The sequence below is a fragment of the Salvelinus sp. IW2-2015 genome, linkage group LG10 (assembly GCF_002910315.2).
Source record: "Salvelinus sp. IW2-2015 linkage group LG10, ASM291031v2, whole genome shotgun sequence".
In the NCBI taxonomy this organism is placed as follows: domain Eukaryota; kingdom Metazoa; phylum Chordata; class Actinopteri; order Salmoniformes; family Salmonidae; genus Salvelinus; species Salvelinus sp. IW2-2015.
The window spans coordinates 13,677,645-13,692,981 of record NC_036850.1 but is presented as its reverse complement, the minus strand read 5'-3'; the positions used below and the strand labels follow the sequence as shown (position 1 = coordinate 13,692,981).

Sequence of the window (15,337 nt, the reverse complement as noted above, 5' to 3'; positions counted from 1 at the left end):
GATTGGTGCTTCCGTCAGTCTCTCTTCCGGGTTTCATCCCCAGTCCTAAACGGTCAAGCAGAAAGGGCCAATCAGTCGATTGGTCGCATATTACGCCAGCCCTTTCGTTTCGAAACCCATGCGTTCTTTGGGCGAACAGCTCCCCTATGGGCTGAGTACGCTCACAACTCGCTTCCTTTCGTCTGCTACCGGGCTTATCTCCGTTTCAGAGTAGTCTTGGTACCAGCCTCTCTGTTTCTCGTCCCAGCTCGCCGAGAGTTCCAGCGTCCCTACCGCTCGGTTTTTGTCAACGTTGTGAGCGCACCGGAGGAGGGTCAGGTCATGCACTTTGCCGTCTAACAGGGCGCAGGACTGTGAGAGCCTGCCAATAAACGTAGGATAAAGTCCTAGGTATTGTTCGGCGGGTCAGAAGAGTGTGGCTTTCCACTCGTAACCTTCCCCTTACGACAGCTAATCTCAGCAAGTATGACTCCGCCGGTTCATTGTCGTCTTCCGGGTCTCTCAAGAGTCCACTGTCTGTGCGGACTGCTTTCTTCCGCGACATCTTCGTCGCGTTCCCACCCTTTCTTCCATGTCTTCTTGTGTCACAGCCGATTTCTTCGCGCTCCCCGTTCGTGCGTTCCTCCCCCCCCGTCCTCTTGTCGAGGGCGCTCCTATTACAAGTACGGAAGATCTATGGACATGCGTCTCTCTGGGACGTGGTCACACCAGTACTTAGTGGATTGGAGGGTTACGTCCTAGAGAGGAGTGGGTTCCATCTCGGGACGTGCTGGACCGTTCGTTGGATCTGATGCGATTTCCTCTCTGTGCCGCCAGGGTTAATTCTGCTTTGCCAGGGGGCGCGTGGCTTTGGACGTTTGAAGTGGGGGCGTACTGTCGATGTTTTGTCTTTGGATCATCATGGTCTTGTCCTCTGTGCTTGCCTCTGCTGGTATCTTATTGGTCTTTCCCTCTTTCTATCCCTCTCTCTTCTCCTCCACTCTCTCCCTCTCACCGCTCTCTCTCTCTATCGTTCCGTTTCCTGCTTCCAGCTGTTTTCTCATCTCCCTAACGACCTCATTTACTCTTTCACACCTGTCCCCTATTTTGCCCTCTGATTAGAGCCCCTATTTCTCCCCTCTGTTTTCCGCTTCTGTCCTTGTCGGATTCATGTTTGATGTTTGCCTGTCCTGTGTCCTTGTTCCGCACCTGTCGTTTTGCCTCTTCAGAGGCTGCGTGTGAGCAGGTGTCTCATGTCAGCTACGGCCTGTGCCCTTCTGAAGCGACCTGCAGTCTGTGGTCGCGTTCTCCAGTCGTTCCTCTACTACTGACGAGAGGATTTCAGTTCCTGTTTTGATTTACCTTTTGATATATCCAGGAGAATCATTGTTTGTTTGATACTGGGAATAAAGACTCTGTTTCTATTACTCCGCTTTTGGGTTCCTCATTCACCAGCCATAACATATATTTAAGTAGGTCTGTGATAATTATACTTAAGTATATTTAAAACGATCTAAATTGGAACAATTTTTAGATACATTTAATTCATTTAACATTTAATTAATTTAAATCTAAATTGGGACACTTTTTTGTACTTAAGTATATATTCTTAGTATATTAGATAATGAGCAAAACAAATATGCTTTGAATACAATGCTACTCCAACTTCCGGGATGCCTACAAGGCCCTCCACCGCCCTCCCTTCGGCAAATCTGATCACGACTCCATTTTGCTCCTCCCTTCCTATAGGTAGAAACTCAAACACGAAGTACCCGTCCTAAGGACTACTCAACACTGGTCTGACCAATTAGAATCCACGCTTCAAGATTGTGTTGATCACGCGGATTGGGATATGTTCCTGCTAGCTGAGTGGCGCAGTGGTCTAAGGCAGTGCATCTCAGTGCAAGAGGCGTCACTACAGTCCCTGGTTTGAATCCAGGCTGTATCACATCCGGCCATGATTGGGAATCCCATAGGGTGGTGCAAAATTAGCCCACTGTCGTCCAGGTTTGGCCGGGGTAGGTGGTCATTGTAAATAAGAATTTTTATGAACTGACTTGCCTAGTTAAATAAAGGTTCAATATCTTCTTTTTTTAAAGCCTCTATGAGTAACATTGACGAATACACTGATACGGTGACTGAGTTTATCAGGAAGTCTATAGGAGATGTTGTGCCCACTGTGACTATTAAAACCTACCCTAACCAGAAACTGTGGATAGATGGCAGCATTTGCGCAAAACTGAAAGCGCGAAACACCGCATTTAACCATGGCAAGGTGACTGGGAATGTGGCCGAATACAAACAGTGTAATTATTCCCTCCGTAACGCAATCAAACAGGCAAAATGTCAGTATAGAGACAAAGTGGAGTCGCAATTCAACGCCTCAGACACGAGACGTATGTGGCAAGGTCTACAGACAATCACAGACTACAAAGGGAAAACCAGCCACATCGCGGACACCGATGTCTTGCTCCCGGACAAGCTAAACACCTACTTCGTCCGCTTTGAGGATAACACAGTGCCCGCTACCAAGGACTGTGGGCTCTCCTTTTCCGTGGCCAACGTGAGTAAGACATTTAAGCGTGTTAACCCTCGTAAGGCTGCCGGCCAGACAGCATCCCTAGCTGTGTCTTCAGAGCATGTGCAGAACAGTTGGCTGGAGTGTTTACGGACATATTCAATCTCTCTGTCACGCCCTGACCGTAGATTGCTTTGTATGTTTCTATTTTTAGTTTGGTCAGGGTGTGATGTGGGTGGATGTTCTATGTCTGGTTATTCTATGTTGTAGGTCTAGGTTTTCTGTTTCTGTGTGTTTGGCCTGGTGTGGTTCCCAATCAGAGGCAGCTGTCTATTGTTGTCTCTGATTGGGAGCCATATTTAGGTAGCCTGTTTTCCCACTTTTGTTTGTGGGTGGTTGTTTCCTGTTTAGTGTTTTGTTTCACCTTTCAGGACTGTTCGTTTGTCGTTTTTGTTGTTTGTCAAGTGTTTTCGTATTTTATAAAAAAAACATGGCCACTTACCACGCTGCACCTTGGTCCACCTCTCCTTCACCAGACGAGAAGCGTTACACTCTCCCTATCCCAGTCTGCTSTCCCCACATGCTTCAAGATGTCCACCATTGTTCCTGTATCAAAGAAAGCAAAGGTAACCGAACTAAATTACTACCGGCCTGTAGCACTCACTTCTGTCATCATGAAGTGCTTTGAGAGACTAGTCAAGGATCATACCATCTCTACCTGACCTGTTACCCTAGACCCACMRCAATTTTCTTACCGCCCCAATAGATCCACAGACGATGCAATCGCCATCACACTGCACACTGCACACCTGGACAAGAGGAATACCTATGTAAGAATGTTGTTCATTGACTACAGCTCAGCATTCAACACCATAGTACCTTCCAAGCTCATCATGAAGCTTGGGGCCCTGGGTCTGAACCCTGCCTTGTGCAACTGGGTACCGGACTTCCTGACGGGCTGCCCCCAGCTGGTGAATGTAGGAAACAACACATCTACTTTGCTGATCCTCAACACTGGGGCCCCACAAGGGTGTGTAGTCAGCCCCCTCCTGTTCTCCCTGTTCACCCATTACTGCGTGGCCACACATGCCTCCAACTCAATCATCAAGTTTACAGACAACACAACAGTAGTAGGCCTGATTACCAACAATGACGAGACAGCCTACAGGGAGGAGGTGAGGGAACTGGAAGTGTGGTGCCAGGAAAATAACCTCGAACTCAACGTCAACAAAACAAAGGAGCTGATCGTGGACTTCAGGAAACAGCAGAGGGAGCACGCCCCTATCCACATTGACAGCACCGCAGTGGAGAAAGTGGAAAGCTTGAAGTTCCTCTGTGTACACATCCCGGACAAACTGAAATGGTCTCAAGGCCATCATATTGTTAAATAACCATCAGTAGCACCTTAGACGGTGCTGCCCTATATACAGAGACTTGAAATCACTGGCCCCTTTAATAATGGAACACTAGTTGCTTTAATAATGTTCACATATTTTACATTACTCATGTATATACTGTATTCTATTCTATTCTACTGTATCTTAGTCTATACCGCTGTGACATTGCTTGTCCAAATATTTATATATTCTGAAATACATTCTTATATTTTAGATTTGTGTGTGTTGTGTGTATTGTTGTGAAATTGTTTGATATTACTTGTTAGATGTTACTGCACTGTTGGAGCTAGAAACACAAGCATTTCGCTACCCCCGCAATAACATCTGCTAAGCACATGTATGTGACCAATACAATTTGATTTGAAGTACATTTTATGTATATTTCTCATACATTTTAAGTATACTAAAATGTCATTCGAATTAGAATTCKTGCATTTTCTTAACAAATAAAGTATATCTATAATGTGTTTCAAGTATACTTTTACTAATGGACTTCTACTCATTAACCACATTTGATATTGTAATTAATATAAAGGTTACCTTGATCGACCAAGGCATCGTCTCAGCCAATGTTAACACAATATATACAAATAAGTTGTAGCTGGAGCAGCAATTTACAAGTAATGTGATTGATAACTGTGCCCCAGTGGCATTTCACACTTTAGTTGTTCACATTACGGTAAAACAATGATGACGCAGGAGGGTAGGGCTGCCGTCTTATCGGCTCTTAACCAACCATGCTATTTTGTTTGTTTTTTCACATTGTTTGTAACTTGTTTTATACATAATGTTGCTGCTACCGTATCTTATGACAAAAACAGCTTCTGGACATCAGAACTGGGATTACTCACCTCAAATTTGACGAGGAGTTCTTCTTCAATGAGTCGGCCGCGAGGGATATACTGCAGACACCAGGCCAGGTCCCGATCCCCGTGAATCGCTGGAGAAGGAAACAGAGATTTCGAGGCAAAAGATCCAGGTGCCTTGTGAGGATCAGGCGATGAGTGGCTAATCTGCCCTTGCCTTCCATTCTGATAGCTAACGTTCAATCGCTGGAAAATAAATGGGATGAACTGAAAGCACGTATATTCTACCAACGGGACATTAAAAACTGTAATATCTTATGTTTCACCGAGTTGTGGCTGAACGACGACATTAAGAACATACAGCTGGCGGGTTATAAAAGACAGAACAGCAGCCTCTGGTAAGGCACGGGGCGGGGGCCTATGTATTTATGTAAACAACAGCTGGTGCACGATATCTAAGGAAGTCTCAAAGTTTTGCTCGCCTGAGGTAGAGTATCTCATGATAAGCTGTAGACCACACGATCTACCTAAATCAAATCAAATCAAATCTTATTTGTCACATACACATGGTTAGCAGATGTTAATGCGAGTGTAGCGAAATGCTTGTGCTTCTAGTTCCGACAATGCAGTAATAACCAACYAGTAATCTAACCTAACAATTCCACAACTACTACCGTATACACACAAGTGTAAAGGGATAAAGAATATGTACATAAAGATATATGAATGAGTGATGGTACAGAACGGCATAGGCAAGATGCAGTAGATGGTATAGAGTACAGTATATACATATGAGATGAGTAATGTAGGGTATGTAAACATAAAGTGCATAGTTTAAAGTGGCTAGTGATACATGTATTACATAAAGATGGCAAGATGCAGTAGWTGATATAGAGTACAGTATATACATATACATTATATTACGTGGCATTGTTTAAAGTGGCTAGTGATACATTTTTGATCAATTTCCATCAATTTCCATTAATAAAGTAAGCTGGYGTTGAGTCAGTATGTTGGCAGCAGCCACTCAATGTTAGTGGTGACTGTTTAACAGTCTGATGGCCTTGAGATAGAAGCTATTTTTCAGTCTCTCGGTCCCTGCTTTGATGCACCTGTACTGACCTCGCCTTCTGGATGATAGCGGGTGAACAGGCAGTGGCTCGGGTGGTTGTTGTCCTTGATGATCTTTATGGCCTTCCTGTGACATCAGGTGGTGTAGGTGTCCTGGAGGGCAGGTAGTTTGCCCCCAGTGATGCGTTGTGCAGACCTCACTACCCTCTGGAGAGCCTTACGGTTTGGCGTGGAGCAGTTGCCGAACACAGGCGGTGATACAGCCCGACACAGGATGCTCTCGATTGTGCATCTGTAGAAGTTTGTGAGTGCTTTTGGTACAAGCCGAATTCTTCAGCCTCCTGAGGTTGAAGAGGCGCTGCTGCGCCTTCTTCACAACGCTGTCTGTGTGGGTGGACCAATTCAGTTTGTCCGTGATGTGTACGCAGAGGAACTTAAAATGTACTACCCTCTCCACTACTGTCCCGTCGATGTGGATAGGGGTGCTCCCTCTGCTGTTTCCTGAAGTCCACAATCACTACTTTGTTTTGTTGACGTTGAGTGTGAAGTTATTTCCTGACACCACACTCCGAGGGCCCTCACCTCCTCCCTGTAGGCCGTCTCGTCGTTGTTGGTAATCAAGCCTACCACTGTAGTGTCGTCCGCAAACTTGATGATTGAGTTGGAGGCGTGCATGGCCACGCAGTCGTGGGTGAACAGGGAGTATAGGAGAGGGCTCAGAACGCACCCTTGTCGGGCCCCAGTGTTGAGGATCAGCGGGGTGGAGATGTTGTTACCTACCCTCACCACCTGGGGGTGGCCCGTCAGGAAGTCCAGTACCCAGTTGCACAGGGCGGGGTCGAGACCCAGGGTCTCGAGCTTGATGACGAGTTTGGAGGGTACTATGGTGTTAAATGATGAGCTGTAGTCAATGAACAGCATTCTCACATAGGTATTCCTCTTGTCCAGATGGGTTAGGGCAGTGTGCAGTGTGGTTGCGATTGTGTCGTCTGTGGACCTATTGCGGCGGTAAGCAAATTGGCGTGGGTCTAGGGTGTCAGGTAGGCTGGAAGTGATATGGTCCTTGACTAGTCTCTCAAAGCACTTCATGATGACGGAAGTGAGTGCTACGGGGCGGTAGTCGTTTAGCTCAGTTACCTTAGCTTTCTTGGGAACAGGAACAATGGTGGCCCTCTTGAAGCATATGGGAACAGCAGACTGGGATAAGGATTGATTGGATATGTCTGTAAACACACCAGTCAGCTGGTCTGCGCATGCTCTGAGGACGCGGCTGGGGATGCCGTCTGGGCCTGCAGCCTTGCGAGGGTTAACACGTTTAAATGTTTTACTCACGTCGGCTGCAGTGAAGGAGAGTCCGCAGGTTTTGGTAGCGGGCCGTGTCAGTGGCACTGTATTGTCCTCAAAGCGGGCAAAGAAGTTATTTAGTCTGTCTGGGAGCAAGACATCCTGGTCCGCGACAGAGCTGGAGAGTTTTCATCTGTATTCTTCATAGCTGTCAACATACCACCACAGAGCGAAGTTGGCACTAAAACCCCACTCAATGAGCTGTATTCCGCCATAAGCAAACAGGAAAATGTTCACTCAGAGGAAGCGCTCCTGGTGGCCGGGGAATTTAATGCAGGGAWACTAAAATCAGTTTTACTGAATTTCTATTTTCCTGAATTTCCGCCTGACTGACATGCCCAAAGTAAACTGCCTGTTACTCAGGCCCAGAAGCCAGGATATGCATGTAATTGGTATCTTTGAATAGAAAACACTTTGCAGTTTGTAGAAATGTTAAAATAATGTATGAGACTTAACACAACTGATATGGTAGGCAAAAATCCAAAGATTTTTTTTTTAGGTCCCAGGCTCTAATAATGGAAACCTATGGGTCTTATGCAATTCAAACTCCCAGATTGCAATTCCTATGGCTTCCATTAGATGTCAATAGTCTTTGTTCAAGGTTTCAGTCTTGTTTCTTCCAAAACAAGGAAGAATTTGGAGTTTTGGTACAAAGAGTCACGTGGAAAATCAGTCTGTCGGTGCGCAACGAAGAGGAGGCGCGCCTGCTAATTTTACTTTTCTATTGAATATACTTCTTTCCGTATGAAATATTATAGTTTCTTTACATTTTAGGGTACCTGAGGATTAAATAGAAATGTAGTTTGACTTGTTTGAGCAAAGTTTAGCGGTAGGTTTTTGGATTCCTTTGTCTGCCTGTTGAACGAGTGGATTACTGAAATTGATGGCGCCAACTAAACTGACTTTAGTATATAAAGAAGGATTTTATCTAACAAAACGACCATTCATGTGGTAGCTGGGACCCTTGGGATTGCAAACAGGAAGATTTTCAAAAGTAAGTGATTCATTTAATAGCTATTTGTGATTTTATGAAGCCTGTGCTGGTTTAAAAATATGTTGATGTGGGGCGCGGTCCACAAAAAATCGCATGGTATGCTTTCGCTGTAAAGCCTACTGTAAATCGGACAATGCAGTTAGATTAACAAGAATTTAAGCTTTTAAACGAAATGAGATACTTGTATGTTCATGAATTTCACTGGATGTTGTCGACAGGTGTCCCACTAGCGTGTGGTGCAAAGACAACAACCTCTCCCTCATCGTGATCAAGACAAAGGAGATTATGGTGGACTACAGAAAAAGGAACACCGAGTATGCCCCCATTCTCATCGACGGGGCTGCAGTGGAGCAGGTTGAGAGCTTCACGTTCCTTGCTGTCCACATCATCATCAAAGTAACATGGTCCAAGCACATCAAGACAGTCGTGAAGAGGGCACGACAAAACCTATTCAGGAGACTGAAAAGATTTGGCATGGGTCCTCAGATCCTCAAAAGGTTCTACAGCTGCACCATCGAGATCATCCTGACGGGTTGCATCACTGCCTGGTATGGCAACTGCTCGGCCTCCGACCGCAAAGCACTACAGAGGGTAGTGCGTACGGCCCAGTACATCACCGGGGCCAAGCTTCCTGCCATCAAGGACCTCTATACCAGGCGGTGTCAGAGGAATGCCCTAAAAATTGTCAAAGACTCCAGCCACTCTACTCATAGACTGTTCTCTCTGCTACCGCACTGCAAGTGGTACCGGAGTGCCAAGGCTAGGTCCAAGAGGCTTCTCAACAGCTTCTATCTCCAAGCAATATGACTCCTGAACAACTAATCAAATGGCTACCCAGACTATTTGCACCCCCCCTCCCACGCTCCTTCTACTCTCTGTTATTATCTATGCGTAGCCACTTTAATAACCCTACCTGCATGTACATAATTACCTCAATTACCTCAATACCGGTCCCCCCGCACATTGACACACTGACTATGAACCGGTACCCCCTGTATATAGCCCCGCTATTGTTATTTACTGCTGCTCCTTAATTATTCGTTTTTTCTTATCTATTACTTTTTTATGGTATTTTATTACCATAAAATGTGGTCCCGTGTGGCTCAGTTGGTAGAGCATGGCGCTTGCAACGCCAGGGTTGTGGGTTCATTCCCCACGGGGGGACCAGGATGAATATGTATGAACTTTCCAATTTGTAAGTCGCTCTGGATAAGAGCGTCTGCTAAATGACTTAAATGTTAAATGTAAATGTTATTAAAACTGCATAGTTGGTTAAGGGCTTGTAAGTAAGCATTTCACTGTAAGGGCTACACTACACCTGTTGTATTCGGTGCATGTGACAAATAAGATTTGATTTGAAATTAACATTTCAATAAAATGTGTAATATGTAATGTATAATTAAAAGTACAAGATTATTTGGTTTGAAAATAAACATCAAAGCATTTGAATTAGCCTAATATGAGTAACAATGTCATATTTTAAATCAAAACCTCAGCTGCAGGAAAGGAGGAATGGTTATATGCAKATTTTTGGCACATGCGTTTTTGAAAGTGTACTTTAAATATATTTTGTGGACATTTAAGTTAAATATATTTTTTGGAAAGTATACTTGAGTATTTTTTTTTGAGATATGAAAAAGTATACTCTCAGGAAGCAAAAATCAAATCAAATCAAACTTTATTTGCCACATGTGCCGAATACAAGAAGTGTAGACTTTACCGTGAAATGCTTACTTATGTCATGACGTGGCCCTTTCTGGGTATAGATTGTGGCTTCCCCCTCTCTCACTCTCTCCTACACCCAGGTTCTGTTATCTCATGTTGTAAATTCCTGGCGGAGACTCTCTCCCCCTTTCCTGCAGAGAGACCACAGGGGAACAAAGGATTTCATGTGAAAGGAGTAAAGATGAAACTATTTGTGAAATGATGTAATGTGATGTTAAACCTTTAATGTGAGATAATTGTATTCCCTTTAACTTCTTGCTGCACGGATCCCTTTAGCGGGATCATTTTCGTAAACAACCGCTGAATTGCAGAGCGCCAAATTAAAAATAAATACWAAAAATATTTGTAATCATGAAATAACAAGTGAAATATACCAAAACACAGCTTAGCTTGTTGTTAATCGACCTATCGTGTCAGATTTTCAAAATATGCTTTACAGCGAAAGCAATCCAAGCGTTTGTGAGTTTATCAATCATAGACAAAACAGTAACAACAGCTAGCCTCAAATTAGCTTGGTCACGAAAGTCAGAAAAGCAATAAAATGAATCACTTGCCTTTGATAATCTTTGGATGTTTGCACTCACGAGACTCCCAGTTACACAATAAATGTTATTTTTGTTCGATAAACATTACTTTTATAACCAAAAACCGCCATTTGGTTTGCGCGTTATGTTCAGAAAACCCCATGCTCGTTCCGGTCCTGAAAGGCAGACGAAAATTCCAAAAAGTATCCGTAATGTTCGTAGAAACATGTCAAACGTTTTTTATAATCAATCCTCAGGTTGTTTTTAACATACTGTACATAATCGATAATATTTCAACCGGACGGTAACCTATTCAATACTAATTTGTAAGTCGCTCTGGATAAGAGCGTCTGCTAAATGACTTAAATGTAAATGTACAGAGAAAGAAAATGTCGAGCTACATCTCTCGCGCGCAGGAACTAATCAAAGAACACCTGATGCGTTTGAAAAATGTCGCTCATTTTTCAAAATAAAAGCTTGAAACTATGTCTAAAGCCTGGTCACAGCCTGAGGAAACCATTGGAAAAGGAATCTGGTTGATACCCCTTTAAATGGAGGAGGGGCAGGCAACGGAACAGGGATTTTTCCAAATAAAAGGCACTTCCGGGTTGGATTTCCTCAGGTTTTCGCCTGCAAAATCAGTTCTGTTATACTCACAGACAATATTTTGACAGTTTTGGAAACTTTAGAGTGTTTTCTATCCCAATCTGTCAATTATATGCATATTCTAGCATCTGGACCTGAGAAATAGTCTGTTTACCTTGGGAACGTTATTTTTCCAAACATAAAAATTCTGCCCCCTAGCTGAAAGAAGTTAAAGTTTAACTAAGTCATTGGCCCGCCCCACTGAGCACAGACATGATCAGTCATCAGGCCTTTTCTACTGATACYAATAAAAGCCCCTCCTGAGGAAATCCTCTTCAGACTAAGCAAACCCACACCGTGAGCTGTGATTGTGAATAGTTATTGAATTCCTAACCATACCATGTGGAGCATTGGCTACACGGCTGGAAATTGTTAAACTCTGAGACTATCGATCCCTACAGAATAAGAGCAAATCTTAGATACTAATTACTAGTCTGCAGCTAGAGATTATGTAAACCTGGGAGGCGAATACCGACAACCACAGAAACATATATTCTATGAGAACATTTCTGAATGGTACTCTGAAGTATCCATTCTAACCACGAAAGACTTTGATCTTCAGGGAAACAGAAAGAGTGAGAGAGACTTGGATGAACTCTCCAGCAGACAGACCGGATTCCAACAGAAAAGATCACGACACATGGGCATAAATATATATTAATTGCAATTATTCCCGAATTAGTGAGCATTCATGTGCAAAGTATTAGCATTTCAACTAATATAGTTATCAACTGTGTGTAGTGATCCCTTAGGTCTTTCCKGCTCTTTCTCAGTCCACACCCACTTCCCTTTGTCCACCAAGCCGTCATATTGGCTTAGCTCACCAGGGAATTTTCCCTATCATATGTTAGTAACATATATACTGTTTGTTTGTTTATGCATTTCTGTGATTATTTAGTCAGTTAGTAAATAAATGATTAAGCCAATTGGTGGATGGATGATTTGTAGTAAAGGCTGGGTTCGTGCAGATAACCAACAATTTATGACGTTTGGAATGAGACTGACGTGAGGTAAAGAATAATTCATTCATAGAAGACTAATTGATCAGATATTAAAATATCTAAAGAATTATATTCMGAAAATTCTAACTTTGTAATATGAAGATTTTCCGTGGTGTCCCGAATTCCTAGTTAATTAGATTTACATGATTAGTTTAATCACGTATAATAATTACAGAGAATTGATTTGATAAAATAACAGTCTTCACTTTTAATGATGCCAAAGACACGACACTTACAAGCCCTCAACCAACAGTGCAGTTCAAGAAGAAAATATTTACRAAGTAGGCTAAAATAAAAAGTAACAATAAAAAGTAACACAATATGAATAACTATAACGATGCTATATACAGGGCGCAACGGTACTGAGTCAGTGTGCAGGGGTACAGGCTAGTTGAGGTACTCCGTACATATAGATGGGGCGAAGTGACTATGCATAGGTAACAAACAAACAGCGAATAGCAGCAGTGTACGAGAAGGGCGGGGTCAATGTAAATTGTCCGGTGGCGATTTTATGAATTGTTCAGCAGTCTAATAGCTTGGGTGTAGAAGCTGTTGAGGAGCCTTTTGGTCCTAGACTTGGCACTTCGGTACTGCTCGCCATGCGTTAGCAGAGAAAACGGTCTATAACTTGGGTGACTGGAGTCTCTGACAATATTATGGGCTTTCCTCTGACACCGCCTATTATATAGGTCCTGGATGGCAGGAAGCTTGGCCCCAGTGATATACTGGGCCGTTCGCACAACCATCTGTGGCACCTTACGGTCAGATGCCGAGCAGTTGTCATACCAGGGGGTTATGCAACCGGTCAGGATGCTCTCGATGGTGCAGCTGTAGAACCTTTTGAGGATCTGGGGGCCCATGCCAAATCTTTTCAGTGTCCTGAGGGGAAAAAGGTTTTGTCATGCCCTCTTCACGACTGTCTTGGTATGTTTGGACCATGATAGTTCGTTGGTGATGTGGACACCAAGGAACTTGAATCTGTCGACCCTTAAGTCTTTTTGGGTATGACGCTACAAGCTTGGCACACCTGTATTTGGGGAGTTTCTTCCATTCTTCTCTGCAGATCCTCTCAAGCTCTGTCAGGTTGGATGGGGAGCGTTGCTGCACAGCTATTGTCAGGTTTCTCCAGAGATGTTAGATRGGGTTCAAGTCCAGGCTCTGGGTGGTCCTCTCAAGGACATTCAGAGACTTGCCCCGAAGCCACTCCTGTGTTGTCTTGGCTGTGTGCTTAGGATCATTGTCCTGTTGGAAGGTGAACATTCGCCGCAGTCTGAGGTCCTGAGCACTCTGGAGCAGATTTTCATCAAGGATTTCTCTGTACTTTACCATTCATCTTTAACATGAATTTCTCTGTACTTTACCATTCGATCCTGACTAGTCTTTCAGTCCCTGTCGTTGAAAAATATCCCCACTGAATGATGCTGTCACCKCCATGCTTCACCATAGGGATGGTGCCAGGTTTCCTCCAGATGTGACGCTAGGCATTCAGGCCAAAGAACTCAATCTTGGTTTTATCAGACCAGAGAATCTTGTRTCTCATGGTCTYAGAGTCCTTTAGGTGCCTTTTGGCAAACTCCAAGCAGGCTGTCATGTGCCTTTTACTGAGGAGAGGCTTCCATCTGGCCACTCTACCATAAAGGCCTGAATGGTGGAGTGCTGCAGAGATGGTTGTCCTTCTGGAAGGTTCTCCCATCTCCACAGAGGAATTATAGAGCTCTGTCAGAGTTACCATGGGGTTCTTGGTCACCTCCCTGACCAAGGCCCTTCTCCCCGATTGCTCAGTTTGGCCGTGTCGGCCAAATATTGGAAAAGTCTTGGTGGTTCCAAACTTCTTCCATTTAAGAATGATGGAGGCCACTGTGTTCTTGTGGACCTTCAATGCTGCAGACATTTTTTGGTACCTTTCCCCAGATCTGTGCCTCGACACAATCCTGTCTCGGAGCTCTACAGATAATCCCTTTGTGTTTTTCTCTGACATGCACTGTCAACTGTGGGACCTTATATAGACAGGTGTGTACCTTTCCAAATCATGTCCAATCAATTGAATTTACCACAGGTGGACTCCAAACAAGTTGAAGAAACATCTCAAGGATGATCAATGGAAACGGAATGCAATTGAGCTCAAAGGGAAGGGGTCTGAATTCTTTCTGAATTCKCTGTATACTTGTAGTGTACTTGATCACTCACAGAATTTCCCCCAAAATATCAATGATTCATCTTTAAAATAACTCCAAGTGTATTTTGAATGAAAATACTAAATTACAATTAAAGAGTTTAAAATTGAAGTACAGTTTTAATGAGTGTGTTTAATTGTAATGATAGTGAACATATAGTAAGTACACTTAAATTATGAAAAACTTTTAATAAGTGTGTTGAAGTGTGATGATAGCATTTATTGTTTAAAAGACTGAAAAAACTATAAATATAAAGTGCACTTTTAATAAGTGTGTTGAAGTGTAATTATTGTATATTTATATTATAATCAAGATATACCAGAAAAGTACATCTCGTATTTGAAGTATATTATTTAAATGTTTGGTATYTATAAGTATACTTTAGTATACTTGTAATGTATTAAAATATATATATTTTTTGCTTGGGTTAGAGCAACATGACCTGGTGTAAATTACAATGTGATTGAAGTACAGCCCCTTCACACCCACTTTCACATCTATTGTTAAGTGTTTCAGAAGACAAGATTAAGTTTACTATCCACTCCCCTGATGACAGCATAGAGAAAATAAATATGAATTCCTCACGTGTAGCCACTTCCCATTATCATGGCAAAACCTGGAATATAAAGTCCAGTCAATGTGTGTGAGCACCTGCAGTACCTGCTGTGCATTTGTATGCTGTGGCTGCTGTTGTTGTTTGTGTGTGTCTGTGTGTGTGACAGGGCTTCCACTCCCATTGAGGAGGCTGTTGGTGTGAGGCATGCATGCAGGCAGGCAGCAGCGTGGTGGGCTGTGTGATTAATAACGGTGCAGTGTAGCAGGGCTGGAGAGTGATTAATTGGGCTCAGGACCTCATCTGCAATGTTTTGATGAAAATGAAGAGAGGAAGAAGGGTTGAGCTAGAAGAGAAGGTGGGGTGGGTGGCAAGGCACTCTAATGAAGTTGAACGCCAACTTGATTGTGTGTGTGTATGTGTGTGTGTGTGTGTGTGTGTGTGTGTGTGTGTGTGTGTGTGTGTGTGTGTGTGTGTGTGTGTGTGTGTGTGTGTGTGTGTGTGTGTGTGTGTGTGTGGAAGCAACATCAAATCAAGGATAATGCTCTGGATGACATATTATGACCCATTTTGGCTGCGTTCGTCTCCTGTAATACTCTAACATTA

General features: G+C 43.4%; 1 pseudogene; it reads left to right on the top strand.

Annotated features, from left to right (window-relative positions):
* The first annotated feature begins 681 nt into the window (after positions 1 to 681).
* The window catches only part of LOC139028297 (piggyBac transposable element-derived protein 4-like), a 45,852-nt pseudogene continuing 31,196 nt past the window's right edge, over positions 682 to 15,337 (top strand).